This window comes from Mixophyes fleayi, chromosome 7 (assembly GCF_038048845.1).
Source record: "Mixophyes fleayi isolate aMixFle1 chromosome 7, aMixFle1.hap1, whole genome shotgun sequence".
NCBI lineage: Eukaryota > Metazoa > Chordata > Amphibia > Anura > Limnodynastidae > Mixophyes > Mixophyes fleayi.
The window spans coordinates 83,146,837-83,164,620 of NC_134408.1; the positions used below are offsets into that span (position 1 = coordinate 83,146,837).

The following is a 17,784-nucleotide window of genomic DNA, read 5'->3' on the forward strand; positions in this document are numbered from 1 at the left end:
TGCTGATAGAATTTGGGAACAGTAGAAGTGGAAACTGGAATGGAGAACCTGTTGATGATGAGTGGTTTGAGAAGAGAAACATGGAAGGAGTCAGAGATATGGAGGGAAGCGAGCAGCTGAAGTTTATATGATACTGGATTGATGACCTGAAGTATCTTGTAGCGTCCAATGAAACGAGGGGCAAACTTCATAGATGGTACATTAAAATGGATATTTCGTGTAGATAGCCAGACCTTGTCTCCCACCTTGAGTGCTGGAACAGCACGGCGCCTCTTGTCTGCAAAGTTTTTATAGCGTGAGGAGGTCTTTTTACGATTAGCAACTACTTTAGTCCATATGGTGGAAAAGTCGTGGATGGTATCTTCAACAGGCATCTTCGAGAAGCGATCCACAATGACCCAAATGGTATTACATCCTTTACTGCATGGAAGATCAGTAATGAAATCCATACTGATGTGAGTCCAGGGCTTAGTGGGTATGGACAATGGTTGTAATGGACCCATAGGACTTGCACGAGGACTCTTGTGTTGGGCACATACATTACAAGCAGCTACAAAATCTTTGACGTCTGATCGAATAGAGGGCCACCAATAGGAGTGGGAAACTAGCTCAGAGGTCTTGAGGAACCCCGCGTGTCCGGAGAATCTGGAGGCATGAGACCAGCGGAGCAATTTTTTCCGAAGATAGATAGGAACAAATGTTTTCCCAGGAGGAGGAGAATTAGTCGTAGTGAGTCCTATTAAACATTTAGGATGCAGGATGGGACGACTGAGAGGAAAATCAGAATTCAGATCGGAACTGAATGCCCTGGAGAGTGCATCTGCCTTTTTATTAAGGTGACCAGATTTGAAGGTTACATGGAGGTTGAAACGGAAGAAAACAGAGACCAACAAGCCTGGCGAGGGTTGAGGCACTGAGCAGACTGTAGATACAACAAATTTTTATGGTCCGTAAAAATGGTAACCACATGCTGAGCCCCCTCCAAAAGGTACCGCCATTCTGACAGAGCCAATTTCATGGCCAACAGCTCTCTATCTCCAATCGTATAATTCTTCTCTGCGGGTAGAAACTTGTGGGAGAAAAAGGCACAAGGAAGGAGTCTGTTAGGAGGATACTTCTGGATGAGTCCCGCTCCAACTTCAATGGCAGAAGCATCGACTTCTAGAAAGAAGGGTTGTGAAAGATTGGGTTGTCTGAGGATGGGTGCAAAAGAGAAGGCTTGCTTCAGGAATGTGAATGCCTCTACGGCCTCCTCCGTCCAGTTCTTGGTATTGGCCCCTTTTTTCGTAAGAGCCATAATAGGAGCAACAATGGTGGAATACCCCTGGATAAATTACCTGTAATAGTTAGAGAAGCCCAAAAAGCTTTGTACTGCTGTAAGAGTGGCTGGACGTGGCCAATCCAAGATTGCCCAAACCTTCTCATGGTCCAACTGTAGCCCTGAACCGGAGATGATGTACCCTAGGAATGGCATGGATGTAGCTTCAAATGAGCACTTCTCTAGCTTACAATATAGTTGGTTCTTCCGAAGCCTAGACAAAACCTCAATGACATGTTGGTGATGAGAATGAATATCCTGGGAAAATATGAGGATGTCATCCAGGTAAACAACTACATATGAATAGAGCAGGTCTCAGAAGATCTTGTTAATGAAGCTTTGGAAGACAGCTGGGGCATTACAAAGTCCGAAGGGCATCACTAAGTATTCGTAATGACCATCACGAGTATTAAAAGCTGTCTTCCATTCGTCTCTGGAGCGTATGCGGATCAAGTTGTAGGCCCCTCGCAGGTCTAGTTTAGAGAAGATTTTGGCCCCTTTGATACGGTCAAACAATTCGGTAATGAGAGGGGTAAGATACCGATTTTTTACCGTAATAGCGGTGAGACCCCGATAATCAATACAGGGGCGGAGAGATCCTTCCTTCTTTTTAATAAAAAAGAAACCCGCTCCAGCAGGAGAGACAGATGGACTGATTAATCCCCTCTGAAGGTTTTCTTTGATGTATACAGACATAGCCGAGGTTTCTGGCTGTGAAAGGGTAGCAATTCAATTGGACAATCCCAAGGGCGGTGGGGGGGCAAAAGTTCAGCTTGGACCTTGTCAAACACATCCGTAAAGCCAATGACATGCATTTCACTGGACTGTCCTGAAGCCTGAACCTATGGAAACATGCCAAATCAACTGTATTGTTATCACTGTATCACTAACTGTACGCGCCTTCCTTGGGATGGCAGGGTACTAAGTTTGTGCCCCAGTATAGCACCATTGCCAGGCCACTGATTGTACCAAAAAGTACTCCCGATATATTGACTAGACTACTGATTGTAAGCAGGCCTTTTCCCAGCTTCAGGATATCTTGTCCCGGTCCCCAGCATTAGCAGCCCCTGATTTCCGACAGCAATTCATTGTGCAAACAGATGCCTCGGGCTGTGAATATAAGCTATCTTGTGTCAACTAGGGGAGGATGGTTGCGAACACCCAGTGGCCTATCTCTCCCGGAAACTTGTTGATCGCGAGATAGCATATGCCACTATTGAAAAGAAGTGCCTGGCCATATTTTGGGCTCTCAAAAAGTTGCAGCCATACTTATATGGGCGCAAGTTTTTGGTGGTCACAGATCATAATTTCCTTTGTTGGCTACAACACACTGCAGGGGACAATGGGCAGTTGCTGAGATGGAGCTTGGCATTACAACTATAACTTTTCTATCTCTCACAGACAGGGTAAAGATCATGGGAATGTGAATGGTCTGTCTCGTCAGCAGGAACCAGACTGCAAGCCTCGTTGCGCCCCTGGAGCTGTCCAGCCAGCCTCTCTCACCATGGAATACATGGGCTAAAAAGTGGGGGGAGGAATGTAAAGAAACAGGTATGGTGTATGGACCCAGTGTTACAACCCCTAATCAAATCCATACAAGGACTGCACTTTTTAGCCATGTTGTTATCAGGAAGTATCAGTGATAGAACTATAACATCTCCTTGGAAAAGTACTTCATAGGTTAAATCCCACCTCCACAGGGAACACTCAGGATTTGAGTGAATTAAGCTACCATTGTTATTTCTGTTTACTCCCTATTGTCCCCTAGTGAGCTCTACAGACAGCCAGGAGCGGGACCCAGCAGGGGTCACCTGAGGGAGGACACCTGGGGAGGTAGGGGTAGGAGCTGGATAATGTGAGAAGCCCACCAATCATGACCATTTGCAACTCCCTGTCATGGTCACTGGAATACAGACCCCTGACCTGCCAAGGCTAACACTCACCAGAGGCGCGGAGTCTAACGTAGCGGCTGGCCTTTACCAGGAACCGCCGCAAGGTGGTATGGACTTCGCGGCAACCGCCACGCAGGTCGTGGTCCTCCGGTAGTGGGGCAGGTTACACGGAGTTTCAGAGAGTTTAAGAGATTAGTGGATCAAAGAATGACCGCAGGAATAGCGGAACAGCGGGAAGCTGAGACGGTCTGCAGGTAGCAGGAAAGACCGCTGGGATAGCGGAAGCTGTATGAAGCAGTATTAACTGCGGACTGCAGGATGACCGCTGGGATAGCGGAGAAGCTGTATGGAGCTGCTGCGGAGTGCGGATGGCAGGATGACCGCTGGGATAGCGGAGAAGCTATATGGAGCCTGAAGTTGCTGCAGATTGCAGGATGACCGCTGGGATAGCGGAGAAGCTGTATGAAGCCTGAAGTTGCTGCGGATTGCAGGATGACCACTGGGATAGCGGAGAAACTGTATGGAGCTGCTGCGGAGTGCGGATTGCAGGATGACCGCTGGGATAGCGGAGAAGCTATATGGAGCCTGAAGTTGCTACGGATTGCAGGATGACCGCTGGGATAGCGGAGGAGCTATATGGAGCAGGAGAATTCACTAGGAAGAATCCTAACTGAACCTAAGAACAGGCTCAGAGTAGAGGAAGAGGTAGGTTTAAATACTGGAGGGAGATCCTCCAACCAATAGAGGGCAGTGGAAGGCCTTAAAACACAAATCGGGCGCAGACCCATCCAAGATGGTGGCCGTCATCATGACTCCGTCGGACGCCAGAGAGGTAGGTGAGCCGGGTCCCGACTAGCGGGTCCCCATCGGGACAGTACCCCCCCCTTTTACTGGTGGACGCCGGACACTCAGCCAAGGTTTACCGGGAAACTTGGAATGGAATTTCTTCAGGAGACCTGGAGCATTGATATCGGCTGCGCGGAGCCAGGAGCGCTCCTCAGGACCAAATCATTTCCAATGGACCAGATACCAAATGCGACCTTTGGAAATCTTTGAGTCCAAGATGTGAGTTATATCAAAATCTTCATCCCGCTGGAGTTGGACAGTAGAAGGTGTAGAGGAGGTAGTGGAGAAACGGTTGACGATAAGAGGTTTCAACAGGGAGGCATGAAAGGAGTTTGAGACACGAAGACTCTGGGGTAACTGTAATTTGAAGCAGACTGTATTAAGAATTTGCAGGATCTTATAAGGACCTATATAACGGGGAGCGAACTTCATACACGGAATCTTGAGGCGTATATTCTTCGTAGAAAGCCAGACTCGATCCCCCACCTTGAAAGCAGGAACTGCCCGTCTCCGCTTGTCAGTGAAAAATTTGTATCGGGAAGATGATCTCCTGAGAGCGGACCGAACTTGAGTCCAGATGGATGAGAATCTTTGACGTACGGAATCCACGGCAGGCATCTGGGTGGGAGGGAGGGACGAAAGCTCAGGAAAAAGGAGTAGAGGACGTGGACTCATGGTATGCATTGTTATGCGCGAATTCTGCCCAAGGTAGAAGGTCCGCACAGTCATCCTGGTTAGCAGAAGAAAAGATCCTCAAAAAGGTCTCAAGGTCCTGGTTGACCCTCTCAGTCTGTCCATTAGATTGTGGGTGGTAAGAAGATGACAGGCATAAGTGGATACCCAACACTTTACATAGGGCCCACCAGAAATTGGAAACAAACTGTACTCCTCTGTCTGACACAATCTCGGAAGGACATCCATGAAGTCGGAAAATCTCCTTGATAAAATTGTTGGCTAAAATAGGAGAGGAAGCCAGGCCCACCAGAGGAACGAAATGAGCCATCTTGGAGAACCTATCTACGATGACCCAGATAGTGTTGAATCTCTTGCTGGGAGGGAGGTCCATGATAAAATCCATGCTAATGTTGGACCAAGGCCGAGAAGGAATAGGTAGCGGCTGGAGCGGCCCTGCCGGAGCTTGATGACAGGGTTTTGATTGAGCGCATGTACCGCAAGCGTCTACAAAATCCTTTACATCATTTCGAATAGTAGGCCACCAGTAGTTTCTGGATATGATTTCCAGGGTCTTCCAGGCTCCAACATGTCCAGAGAAACGAGAAGTGTGGTACCAAAAAAGGATCCTCTTTCGGAGAGCGGGATAAAACAAATGTCTTACCCACAGGTGGAGTGCAGGGAGTAGAGGCAGACAACTGCACACATCTAGGATCCAAGAGAGGGCGTTTAACAGGCTCTTCCGAGTCAGAGGTAGGAATGAAGGCCCGAGATAAGGCGTCAGCTTTCTTGTTTTTGGTGGCAGGTGTAAATGTGATAATGAGCTCGAAGCAGGAGAAAAACAATGACCAACGGTCCTGCCGAGCGTTCATACATTGAGCAGTTTGTAGATTCGACAAATTCTTATGGTCGGAGAAAATAGTAACTGGATACAGAGCTCCCTACAGGAGGTATCGCCATTCCTCCAAAGCCACCTTAATGGCCAACAACTCCTTATCTCCGATGGTGTAATTCCTCTCGGCTGGCAGAAGGCTCCTGAAAAAAAAGGCGCAGGGATGAAATTTGTTTTCTCCAGATTTCTGGGACAGGATGGCCCCTATGCCGATATTGGAAGCATCGACTTCGAGAAAGAATGGGCGAGACGTCTCAGGCTGCTGAAGCACCGGAGCAGAGGAGAAGGTGTTTTTCAGAAACTGGAATGCCCGTAAGGCTTCGGGAGACCAGGATTTAGTATTGGCCCCTTTGCGGGTGAGGGCAGTTATGGGAGCAACAATGGTGGCGAAACCCTGAATGAAGCGCCGATAATAATTGGCGAAGCTTAAAAAAGCACTGGATAGCTTTAAGGCTTGTGGGACGTGGCCATTGTAAGACAGCTCATACTTTTCCATTTCAAAGGTGCATTTTTCCAATTTACAGAATAGTTGATTCTGTCTGAGTCTGAGAAGAACTTCGGCCACATGTCTCCGATGAGAAAGGAGGTCTTGAGAAAATATCAATATGTCGTCCAGATAGACGACCACACAAATGTAGAGAAGGTCCCGGAAGATCTCGTTCACGAAGCTCTGGAAGACGGCCGGGGCGTTACACAATCCAAACAGCATAACGAGATATTCGTAGTGACCATTCCGGGTGTTAAATGCCATCTTCCATTCATCGCCGGCCTTAATCCTAATGAGGTTATAGGCCCCGCGGAGGTCCAACTTGGTGAAAATCTGTGCGCCCTTGATACGATCAAAGAGTTCCGTGATAAACGGTATGGGGTAGTGGTTTTTGACTGTAATGGCGTTAAGGCCTCGATAATCAATACACGGTCGTAGGGTACCGTCCATCTTCTTGACGAAGAAGAAGCCTGCTCCGGCCGGAGAAGTAGAGGGCCTGATGAATCCGCGGTGGAGGTTCTCTTTGATGTAGTCTGACATTGCCTGAGTACCCTGACGGAGCCGAAGGAGACTGGAGGCTGCTGAGGAAACCTGACCTGGTTCGTCAAATATTCTTCGAAAAGCCGCAATGAAAGCGGCGCTATCGCTCAGAAGTGGTTTGTCTCTCTCCCACAGGGAGGAGGCCCAAGCCAATGCCTGTCCGGAGAGCAAGGATATAATATAAGCCAACTTGGAGCGATGAGTGGGGAAGTTCTGATGTTGCAGCTCAAAGTGGATAGAACATTGATTGAGGAAACCCCGACAAGATTTCGGATCTCCCTCAAATTTAGTAGGAGTAGGAAAACAGAGGGTAGACGGGGCAGATGCAGAAAGGTGCTCAGTGGGCTGAGCGGCAACAGGGGGATCCACAACCGCAGGAGCAGCAGAGAGTTGCAGGGAATCCACTCGGGGGACCAGGGTTCGGGAGCACTGCAATAATTGTCGTTGTATTGTCCGTCATGGTCTGTTCTTATTATCACGGTCACTGGAATACGGACCTCTGACCTGCCAAGACTAACACTCACCAGAGGCGTGGAGTCTAACGTAGCAGCTGGCCTTCACCAGGAACCGCTGCAAGGTGGTATGGACTTTGCGGCAACCGCCACGCAGGTCGCGGTCCTCTGGTTATGGGGCAGGTTACACGGAGTTTCGGAGAGTTTTAGAGATTAGCGGATCAAAGAATGACCGCAGGAATAGCGGAAAAGCGGGAAGCTGAGACGGTCTGTAGGTAGCAGGAATGACCACTGGGATAGCGGAAGCTGTATGAAGCAGGAGAAACTGCAGACTGCAGGATGACCGCTGGGATAGCAGAGAAGCTGTATGAAACCTGAAGTTGCTGCGAATTGCAGGAAGACCGCTGGGATAGCGGAGAAACTGCATGGAGCAGCTGCGGACTGCGGATTTCAGGATGACCGCTGGGATAGCAGAGAAGCTATATGGAGCCTGAAGTTGCTGTGGATTGCAGGATGACCGCTGGGATAGCGGAGAACCTGTATGAAGCCTGAAGTTGCTGCGGATTGCAGGATGATCGCTGGGATAGTGGAGAAACTGTATGGAGCAGCTGCGGACTGCGGATTGCAGGATGACCGCTGGGATAGCGGAGAAGCTTTATGGAGCAGGAGAATTCACTAGGAAGAATCCTAACTGAACCTAAGAACAGGCTCAGAGTAGAGGAAGAGGGAGATTTAAATACTGGAGGGAGATCCTCCAACCAATAGAGGGCAGTGGAAGGCCTTAAAACAGAAATCGGGTCTGCGCATGCGAAGACCCATCCAAGATGGTGGCCGTCATCGGGACTCCGTCGGACGCCGGAGTGGTTAGTGAACCGGGTCCCGAATAGCGGGTCCCCGGCGTGTGACACTCCCCTGGGCAGGCAGTTCCCAAGGTGGGATTATGAGGTGATAAAAGAGGCTACACTGGGAGCTGGACATGTATGTGGTTGACTTTGGCCAAGAGGTGATGCTCTCCCAGAGATGTGCTGTGAAACTATCTCACTAGATTTATTTGAACTGATTTACTCACTTGTTGGACCTACTATTGTTAAGGGGGCTGTGCTGTACCTATCCCACTCGATTTATATGAGCTGATTTACTCACTTGTTGGACCTGCTATTGTTAAGGGGCTGTGCTGTACCTATCCCACTGGATTTATTTGAACTGATTTCCTCACTTGTTGGACCTGCTATTGTTAAGGGGACCATGCTGTCCCTATCCCACTGGATTTATTTGAACTGAGTTCCTCTCTTTTTGGACCTGCTACTGTTAAGGGGGCCGTGCTGTATTTATCCAACTGGATTTATTTGAAATGATAGCCTCACTTGTTGGACCTGGTATCATTAAGGGGGCCGTGCTGTATTTAATTCTGTTCTGCAGAATAAATCATCCTTCTATTTTTCCTCTAATACTGTGTTTGAGTGATTTGGGAACCATGTATCTTCACAACGACCACACATCAATAAGCTCAATACAAAATGATCAACCATGACCTGTACTACTGCTTGGGGAAGACACCTCACCTCATTAACCGGAATCATCATCTACTGCCACTGAGGAACATCACCCCTCCAGAGATTACGGTTCCATCCTTCTTTCATGTTACATGTTTTATGGACATTCGTGCATTACTGATGTTTTTATTTTCTGATTACTTTACCTTCTTTACACACTAAACTTGCACTGGTGGTCCATACAAAGTTGTACTATCACTCTGCACATGTTCTGATAATATTGTTTTCATAATTGTTAATGTTGTATCCACCATTTAAAAACACATTTGTTGACGCCCCTTTCTCACACCCAAAACACTACCCTAACACTCCTTTAGCCAGATCCCCCTTGCTCCCTCCGGTGCTGCCACCTGTCATGGCACCCTTATTCCTCCCCGAAGTTGAGCAACCATAGGCTGGGCCCGCCATGACCGGCTTTGTTCTTCCCTCCCTGGTTGGTTGCCAACAGTTTGATCTTACCTTTACCTCTTTCTTCTTAACTTAAATGTTCTCTAATCTCCCTCACGAGATATATGATCTTTCCACTACCTACTTGCCTTTTGGAGGCCACTATGGATCCCTGTTCCAGAGGAGCCCCTCAATATCCTGACTCACACTCCCCTCTAAGCATGTCAAAGGGCTGAATACACCTAAGAAACGCTCCATTCTTTTGGCCGCCTTAAAGAAGTCACATGCGGACATAGTCTTTCTACAAGAAACTCATCTTACCTCACCGCATGTGACATTCCAAAGCAAGCTTTTCTCTCAAACATTTTTTGCCTCAGCCATCTCTAGATCTACCCTAGATCAACTCATCATCACTCTAGTCTGTTGGTATGCCCCTAATAATGACCAGTTTCCCTTTGTTCAGAAGCTCCTTAGCCTTATCAATAAACGTGCTGAAGGTCATCCGCTCCTCGGGGGCGAATTTAATATGATCCTAGATTCAAACTTAGATAGATCTCCAACGACCACAAATGCCTCTCCATCTCAAGCTCTCACTACCTGATTGGCCAACTGATTTGCTTCCTTTCTTAAAGAATACTCCCTTCTAGATGTTTGGAGAGTGATGAATGTCACAGATAAAGGGAATACCTTCTACCCACATCCCAATGGGACATACACCCATATAGACTACTTCCTAGTAGACTCTTGACTTGCCACCAAGCTTCTCAGAGCTGAGGTCCTACTGTTTACCTGGATAGACCAAATGGGAGTATCCCTCCGGCTAGATATAACAAACCTCCCCAAACGTTGTCCGACATGGTGAGTAGATGACTGTTTCATACTCAGCCCTGCTACATGGTTACAATTGACAGAGGCACTCACAGATTTCTTTGCCCTAAATTAGACTCTGGATGTTACCACATCCCTGGTGTGGGAAGCACACAAAGCCACTATGCGTGGGTGACTTATTAGTATAGCGGACGCTCGACACAGGAAAAACAGGAATAGATAGCCTCATTAGAAACACGACTCCTTTCTCTTCTCACCCAGCATCAGGGATCTTAAGATTTATGAAAAAGTCCTCACAAGGAGGACGAAACGCGTCGCTAATGTTTACCTGAGCTGAATGGGCAGACTATACAGAGCATTCAAGTGATTATTGTATGGCTAGACCTATTTGAAGATTTATCGCCGAGAGTACTGGCGGAACATACTGAAATTATTTTATAGTGGCCCAGCGCATTATTGGAGAGCGGAACAATCTTGCTTTAGTTCCATACGGAACATTACTTACTTACAGCGGCACTATCCGGAGCCCTGAGAGGTGCGCACCTTGGATCATTTGGAGTCCTAGAGCCGCGGGATATTAGACCAGTGACAGGGATTGCTCTTCAAGTGGACTTCTGACTAACTGCAAATATGTTGCTAATTTCCACAGTATAAAGATACATTTGTTTCTGGAGATCGCTATCTCATCAGAGCTTTATCTGAGATTATCTAATAATCGGACTACACACCGTGGGGTAAATGTATCAACTCCCGCGAGTTCGGCGTCTTCGCAGCTTAAATTTAAAGCGCCGCTGCCTTGTAAAGGGAAACTTCCCTTTACAAGGCATACATTTACCCCCGGATCTCATTACGTTTAGAGAGATCATTTTGGTCTTTTTATTTATTTCTATCCATGAATGCGAGGTACCTACTATAGTGATCCATTCTGTTACACCTTAACAATGTACACAAGGACATTATACTGAATTATTATTTATCTGTTCAGTCTGCCTCTATCTTTTGTATGCTTCTATATGTGTTATGTATGGTCAGCTGATCAACGTAATTTTTATATTTATTTACTGTGTTATGTTTTATTAAACCATATTTATTTTTGCAATCGTTGTGGATCTTATTGGTGGAAACCCCATGGTGTCTCTTGTTATTATTCTCCCCATATATGCTTCTGTCCCGCGCTGTACTATATCTTAGCAAAAGTGAGGGGTCAGCTCAAAGCAGTCCTATTCAAAAAAGACAGCCCATACCCTTAAATGGACCCAACGACTTCAAGAAGAGCAGCAAGGCAGACTCCATTCTGGTCTGAAGGCTGTGACAGAGGAGCACACGTAATATGATTTCTTCAATTTAAAACTCTCAGGGTCAACTAACATACAACCCAGACTTGATTCTTAAAGATTTCCAAAGCTACTATTCATGGATCTATGACCTGAGCACCTTAGTTCCACCACCACCTGACCTGGAAGGGAAAATAGATGCTTATTTGGGCTCCTGCCATCTCCTACAGCTCTCATACTCAGATATTAAATTCCTTAGCTCAGACATAACAGAAATGAAAACCACTGCAGCCCTATGCTGCATGAATGTTGCCTCTGCTCCAGACCCGAACGGCTTCCCAGCTAAATACTACAAAACATTTGCTGGTATTCTTAGTCCAAAGCTTACTCTTTGATTCAATTCCATTTTAATGGAGCCTCCTTTGACTCAACCTGAGCCCGAATCACAGTCATACTGAAAGAGGGCAAAGAAGTCGCAGACATTACCAGATGGACCATAAACCTTATCCACTACATTAATGAGCGCAAACAACTCTCCCTCCTCTTGCTGTTGAACACTAGCATGGTGTTTGACTGGGTTGGTTGGCCCTTTATGTTGAAGACTATCACTTCCTACGGCTTTCAAGATCATATTCTCACCAGGGTTTCAGCCCTATATTACAACCCCACTGCCACAGTCCAGGTGAACAGCTGCTCCTCCCCCTCTTTCTCCATTCGAAACTGGACCTGACAAGGTTGCCCTCTGTCCACCATCCACTTTGCACTAGTCACAGCATCCTTAGCTACAAAAATCCACCTAAATTCTGATATCACCGGTATACAATTGCCCACTAACACACACAAGATTTTACTCTATGCGGATGACATTCTCCTTACCATCACAAACCCCTTAATTTCACTCCCTAACTTATTTCGGGAACTAGAAATCTTCTCCACCCTCTAAAATTTTGAAATAGACACGGCGAAAACAGACATCCTAGATTTTAACATCCCTCCCAAATTGAAATAGCTCTTGGAGCTAAATTTTTATATTCACTGGAATTCCGACCACATCAGATATCTGGGTATCACACTCACCAGGAAGATAGAACACCTCTACCAGGCCAACTATCCCCCACTCATAACTTATATTAAAAAAGACTTAGCATCCTGGGACAAACTTATGATATCATGGGAGGACCAGATCACCTGAGTGAAAATATATTTACTCCCCAGATTGCTATACCTTTTTCATACTCTCCCCTTCAGTCCTCAAAATGCTACAGGCCTCCCTGTGACTGGATCATTTGTAAGTAACTTATGGTAAAAATGTATTTCATGTAGTGTTGCAGGCACCAATTGATATAATTGCAAATGCACTTGTCTTTTCGCATCGGCATGGGTCTATTATTGAAATGCATTGACTTTCAGAGACTGAATGTCTTGTTTGCGGTTTTAACTTTTCTATAGGAAGTCCTAAGCAAGCATATTCGTGGAGGGGATGTGTAAACTCATGTTAATTAGACCTGTTCATGTGAAGTGACCAATACATCCCTCTAGGCTGAAAGAGTAGAAGGGGGTCATTATATGTACTGGGAGACTCCCATAGTATTTGTGAATTTTGCAAGGGAAATAGTTTTAGAAACAAGGTTATAGAAATGTTATATTCTGATTTTAAACATTCAATAGAAAGCCTGAGATGAAGTGGCAACTCGTGAGTAATGTATGCAGGTGTTGAACCATTACAGGCTAAGTTATATATAGTCTGCATGAAGCACCTGGATTGGTTGGAAGGCAGGAGGGCTGGCTTACCCTCTGACAAGAGTTATGTCCAAATCTGTATAAAAATCCCTGTCTTGAATTGAAAATTGTTATTTCTTGCTTCATCTGACCTGCTCCTGGTACCTTCAACCAGTGTGAGCAAATAAACATCACTTGCTTAAAAGACCTGCTTGGAAACTTCTCTATTCCTGTGACCTACAGATTAGACATAAAATCTAATCCGTTCCCGGCTGATTCTGAGGTTTGGACCCAGTTTTTCTGGTAGCACCGCTCTGCCCGCTACCCAGCAGCTCTGGCCAGTGTGATAGGTCAGGGTGGATCCATCCACAGCAACCCTGATCCATAGGAAGAGGTCAGGAGTACCAGCCCAGGTACAACAGCAAGGGGTACATTAGCAGCGTCAGTTACCCAGAAGAAGCCAAGAACTGGATGTCGGTAAGGAGTCCAGTGATGGCAGAGTTTGTAAGCCCCTCCTACTGTGGCAAGAGGGCGCATTTGGGATAAGGGAATGGTGGCGAAGTAAGCCCAGACAGTTCCAGCAACAGTAGAAAGGGTGGCTTAGGTGGTCCATCTTGTCACACTCCCTCATGTGCTTCATCTGGGCAAATAAATGACCCAGGATCCCTGTCCGTATCCTCCAATGCTCCCACATGGCAGGTGCCTCGGCATCCCCAACCTCTGCAATTACTGCTATTCATTCCGTAGTCTAATGTGTACAGTGGCACTCTCCACCTGGAAACAGGGTCTGGGTTCACAGATCTCCTAGATGTGTCACCGATCTGTTCTGTTCTTTGGCTCCCTGCTACACAGTGCCCAGACTCTGCTCGCCTGGTAATGGCCCTCTCCGTTTATATCTGGTCCCAATGTAATCGAATGGCCTCCCTATCGAACCCGCCACCCCACCGATTCTGATATCCCTCTGGTCAAACCCTGCTTTCTCGCCTGGCCTTTTCCTGTCCTATGCACAACAAATGGGAAGGTAGGGGCATCATTCCCACAGTTCTTGGATCTGGCAGAGCACTGTGGATTCACAATGGGATAGTTACATCAATATTTGCAGATTAGGCACTAACACCAGGCAGTCAAAAATCAGCTATCAGCTAGAGCGCCCACTGTGTTTGAGAACTTGTGTCTCTCTGAACCTTCCTCAAAAGGCCTCATATGTGTGCTGTACAATAATATACTTCCTCTCACTATGGAGGTTAAAGACTCAACAGGAAAATAGAACACTTCTACCAGGCCAATTATCCCCCACTTATAACTTGTATTAAAAAAGACTTGGACAAACTTATGATATCATGGGTGGGCTGGATCACCTCAGTGAAAATGAATTTACTCTCCAGATTGCTATACCTTTTTCATACTCTCCCCTTCAGTCCTCAAAATGCTACAGGCCTCCCTGTGACTGGATAACTTGTAAGTAACTTATGGTAAAAATTTATTTCATGTAGTGGTGCAGGCACCAATTGATATAATTGCAAATGCACTTGTTTACAGACATAGTAAGAGGCAGATTTGGGGGTGTCATTGGACCACGTAGAGTGGTAAGATATCTACTAATGGACTGCTTACTGTCTGAATTAAAGAAAATGCCAATAAATTGCTCCACAGGTGGCACTATGCTCCCTCCAGATTGCACACTATATACCCACAAACAAGCACTGCTTGCTGGAGAAACTGCGGTCACATTGGAACCTTTATGCATGTATGGTGGGACTGTCCCAGCCTATGCCTGTTCTGGGCTGCTGTCCTTTGCTTTGCCTCAACAGTCCTTGGTATCCCCCTACCTTTTGATCACAAACACGTGCATTTTCCCCTGCCTGTCCCAGACCTCTTATCTCACGCTCATAAACTTTTCAGAAATATTATTAGGTCAAATCGCTGCCAAATCGATGCCTCCTGGAAGAGCCCCATGCCTCCAACACTTCAAATGGTCTGCAGTCGGGTCTGGCACACCGACCAGATGGAGCATATTACTAGCATCTTGAGGGGCTCCTCCGTATCTTTCTACAAAATTTGATCCTGTTGGCTTCCTACCATAATCAACTCCTGCTTCAATTCTAACTGGTACCGAACCTGTTACCAGACCTCCAATCTCGATCATATCTACATTTTTCTCGCATGAACCTACTCCCCTATACCCCTCATCTAATCCCTCTCTCCTTCCCCCCCTACATCCATGTACTTTTCCTCTTTTTCCTATCTACCCTATAAGCCCCCTCTTCCTGTTTATAGTGTTAAAAACATAACATCATTGCAGTACAAGACTGGCACTAAGTTGATTCTATAATGTGAAAGTGTCATTGGGGAATGTTTAATACTGACATTGTATACCATGCTTTGAAGTGCTACCTACCTCATATTTGTTCATATGTTTTTGCTGGACTTCTCTAGAATTCTCTATATCTTGGTATTCTTTTTTTTTTTTTTTAAATACGTTTTATTAGTAACATCTTATCTTGAACAGCATTACAAAATATTAAACTCTTGAAAGGTACATTAGTGAGATGACAAATGCACATAAAAATTTAACAGTGTGTATGACACTCTCTCACAGTGATTTTACAAAACAAATTCAGCTTCATATGAGCATGGTACCATGAAGATGTTATTTTATTTTGAATTATACAAATAAGAAGAAGATGATAAAGAAGAGGGAGTAAGGGGGTGGTACAGGGCAAAGTGGGGGGAGGGGATAGTACCGATTGGAAGGGTTAGGGGAAGGGAGAAGGGATTCACGCTTTTATGTTTTTAGCAGAAGGTAATAGTTCCATCTGGGATTTCCAGTAACAAAACGGATTCGACTAGAACTGGAGCATGGGTTGGTTGTAATATGAAGCCCATGGAGACCAGTCTTTGTTGAAGGACACGGAGGAGCCCCTAAGCACGCTGGTGATGTATTCCATCTGATAAGTGTGCCAGACTCGACCACAGACCATCTGGAGCTTTGGAGGTGTGGGGTTCTTCCAGTGGGCAGCTATTTGACAGGTAGCTGCACTGATTATGTGCCTATCTTGGTATTCTTATGTACTTGATGTTGATAATAAAACTGTCATACCATGGGTTATATTCTATTTAATTATATTTTACAGGTATTTATAGACATAAACTATAAACATTTTCGTCTGCTGTCAACAAAAAGTGTTGTACTACACTGGGGTTTCTCCAATATTCTAAATAACCACGTTACATACAGTTGTGTTATTTTCTACTTAGCCCTTGTGTAGTGTTACAACAGTTCTGATGACAATTATCAGATCCTGTGTACCCTTACACAAGTAGGAATTTCCATGTCACATTTTTGAGTCGTATGCGATTGTGCATTATGATCCCCATATTATTTTCATTAAAATAAACTCATTGCCAATATCCAGGAGTTTCATTAATTTTAATGCTACATGGAATCAAACACCTCCAAAATAATAACATGCAAAGTTAACAGATCTAAATTATCCTGCCAACTTGCAGATTACCCAAAATCTAATCAAAGGGTTGCAATACATACCTCTGACCACAGGGCACTATTCTTGTTACTGTTGTTAGTTTGTTAAGTGATTTGAGGCTTGTGTGCAGCTGCTCGGCCATGGAAACCCATTCCATTAAGCTCCTGCTGCACAATATTTGTGCTTACATTAATGCCAGTGGAAGTGTGGAACTAGTCAGCTATGGAATAAACAGAGCGTTGGCAACTTTTGTGCAGTATGCGCTTTAGCAGTCGTTAACCCAGCTCTGTGATTTTATGTGGTCTTCCGTTTCGTGGCGGAGTTGCTGTTGTTCCGAAATGCTTCCACTTTGAAATAATATCACTTACAGTTGACCGTGGAATGAAGTTTCACGAACCATCTTATTTTAGAGGTGGCATCCTATCACAGTACCATGCTTGAAGTCACTGAGCCCTTCAGAACGACCCATTTTGTATCACAAATGTTTTGAAAATGGAGAGGTGCTTGGTTTTATACACCTCTGGTAGTGGATCTGATTGAAACACCTCAATTCAATAATTAACACGTGTGGCCAAATACTTTTGTCCATATAGTGTATATCCAAAAGCAGTGTGCCTCCAAAAAGCAGTAGTCCTCTGGCTACTGCTGTGTTCTGTATAACATGAACCTTTGCAAAGAGTTTCACTTCATGTACCACTAAATGAACACTGCTGAGCTTGGAAAATGCATGAACAAAGTACAGCCATAAAGCTACTATAAGTTTTAAAAATGTACTAAGATTGCAATTCTTTTTTTTTTCTTTTTCTTTACAGCTCAAGAAGAAATCCAAATAACCAGAACTCCAGCCCCAGTTGAAAAGCCCATTAACCCCAGTTTCCAGGCCCCATGACCCAGTTGGCATTGTCTCAGCCCTTCCTCTCACCCATGGGGGAAAAAACATTTTTTTTGAAAGGCTGAAGAAATATGTTATAATTTTCCATTTATCTGTTTTTTTATTTTTCAATAAAATATTTACTATATAAATTATTTATCAATTTATAAAAATTGGTGTGTGTATGTGTGTGTTTCTGGTTGTAAAAGGAAAATGTGTCAGGTACCTTAGTACCATACTGAAGGTACATTTTTAACATAACCGAATGTCTGAAATACATTTGTCCCTTTTGACAGGGTATTAACTACAACACTGTTGAAAACAAAATGAAGTGTATGAATAAGTTAGCAGGGATTAGAAAGTATATTATCGTGCCCCCTTTTAGTGTTATAAAAGTGGTACAGTTTGTGTGGGTGATAATAATTTACTTTCCTCACAAAGTATATGGCAGCACAGACATTATTCCATTATCACTGTTTGGGATGCAGTCACAATTTTGACATAAATCTTTCCATTTATACAGGCAATACATTTAAAAAAAAAAAAGAAAACCCCACAAGTAAGGCTA

At 45.1% G+C, this 17,784-nt stretch overlaps 1 long non-coding RNA gene across 1 annotated transcript in view; it reads left to right on the forward strand.

The window, feature by feature from the left end:
• LOC142096973 (uncharacterized) overlaps positions 1-17,294 on the forward strand; it is a 33,633-nt gene extending 16,339 nt beyond the window's left edge. The window contains exon 3 of the long non-coding RNA XR_012678072.1: positions 17,158-17,294. This is a non-coding gene — a long non-coding RNA (uncharacterized LOC142096973). The remainder of the gene's footprint in view (positions 1-17,157) is intronic.
• The last annotated feature ends 490 nt before the right edge of the window (positions 17,295-17,784 follow it).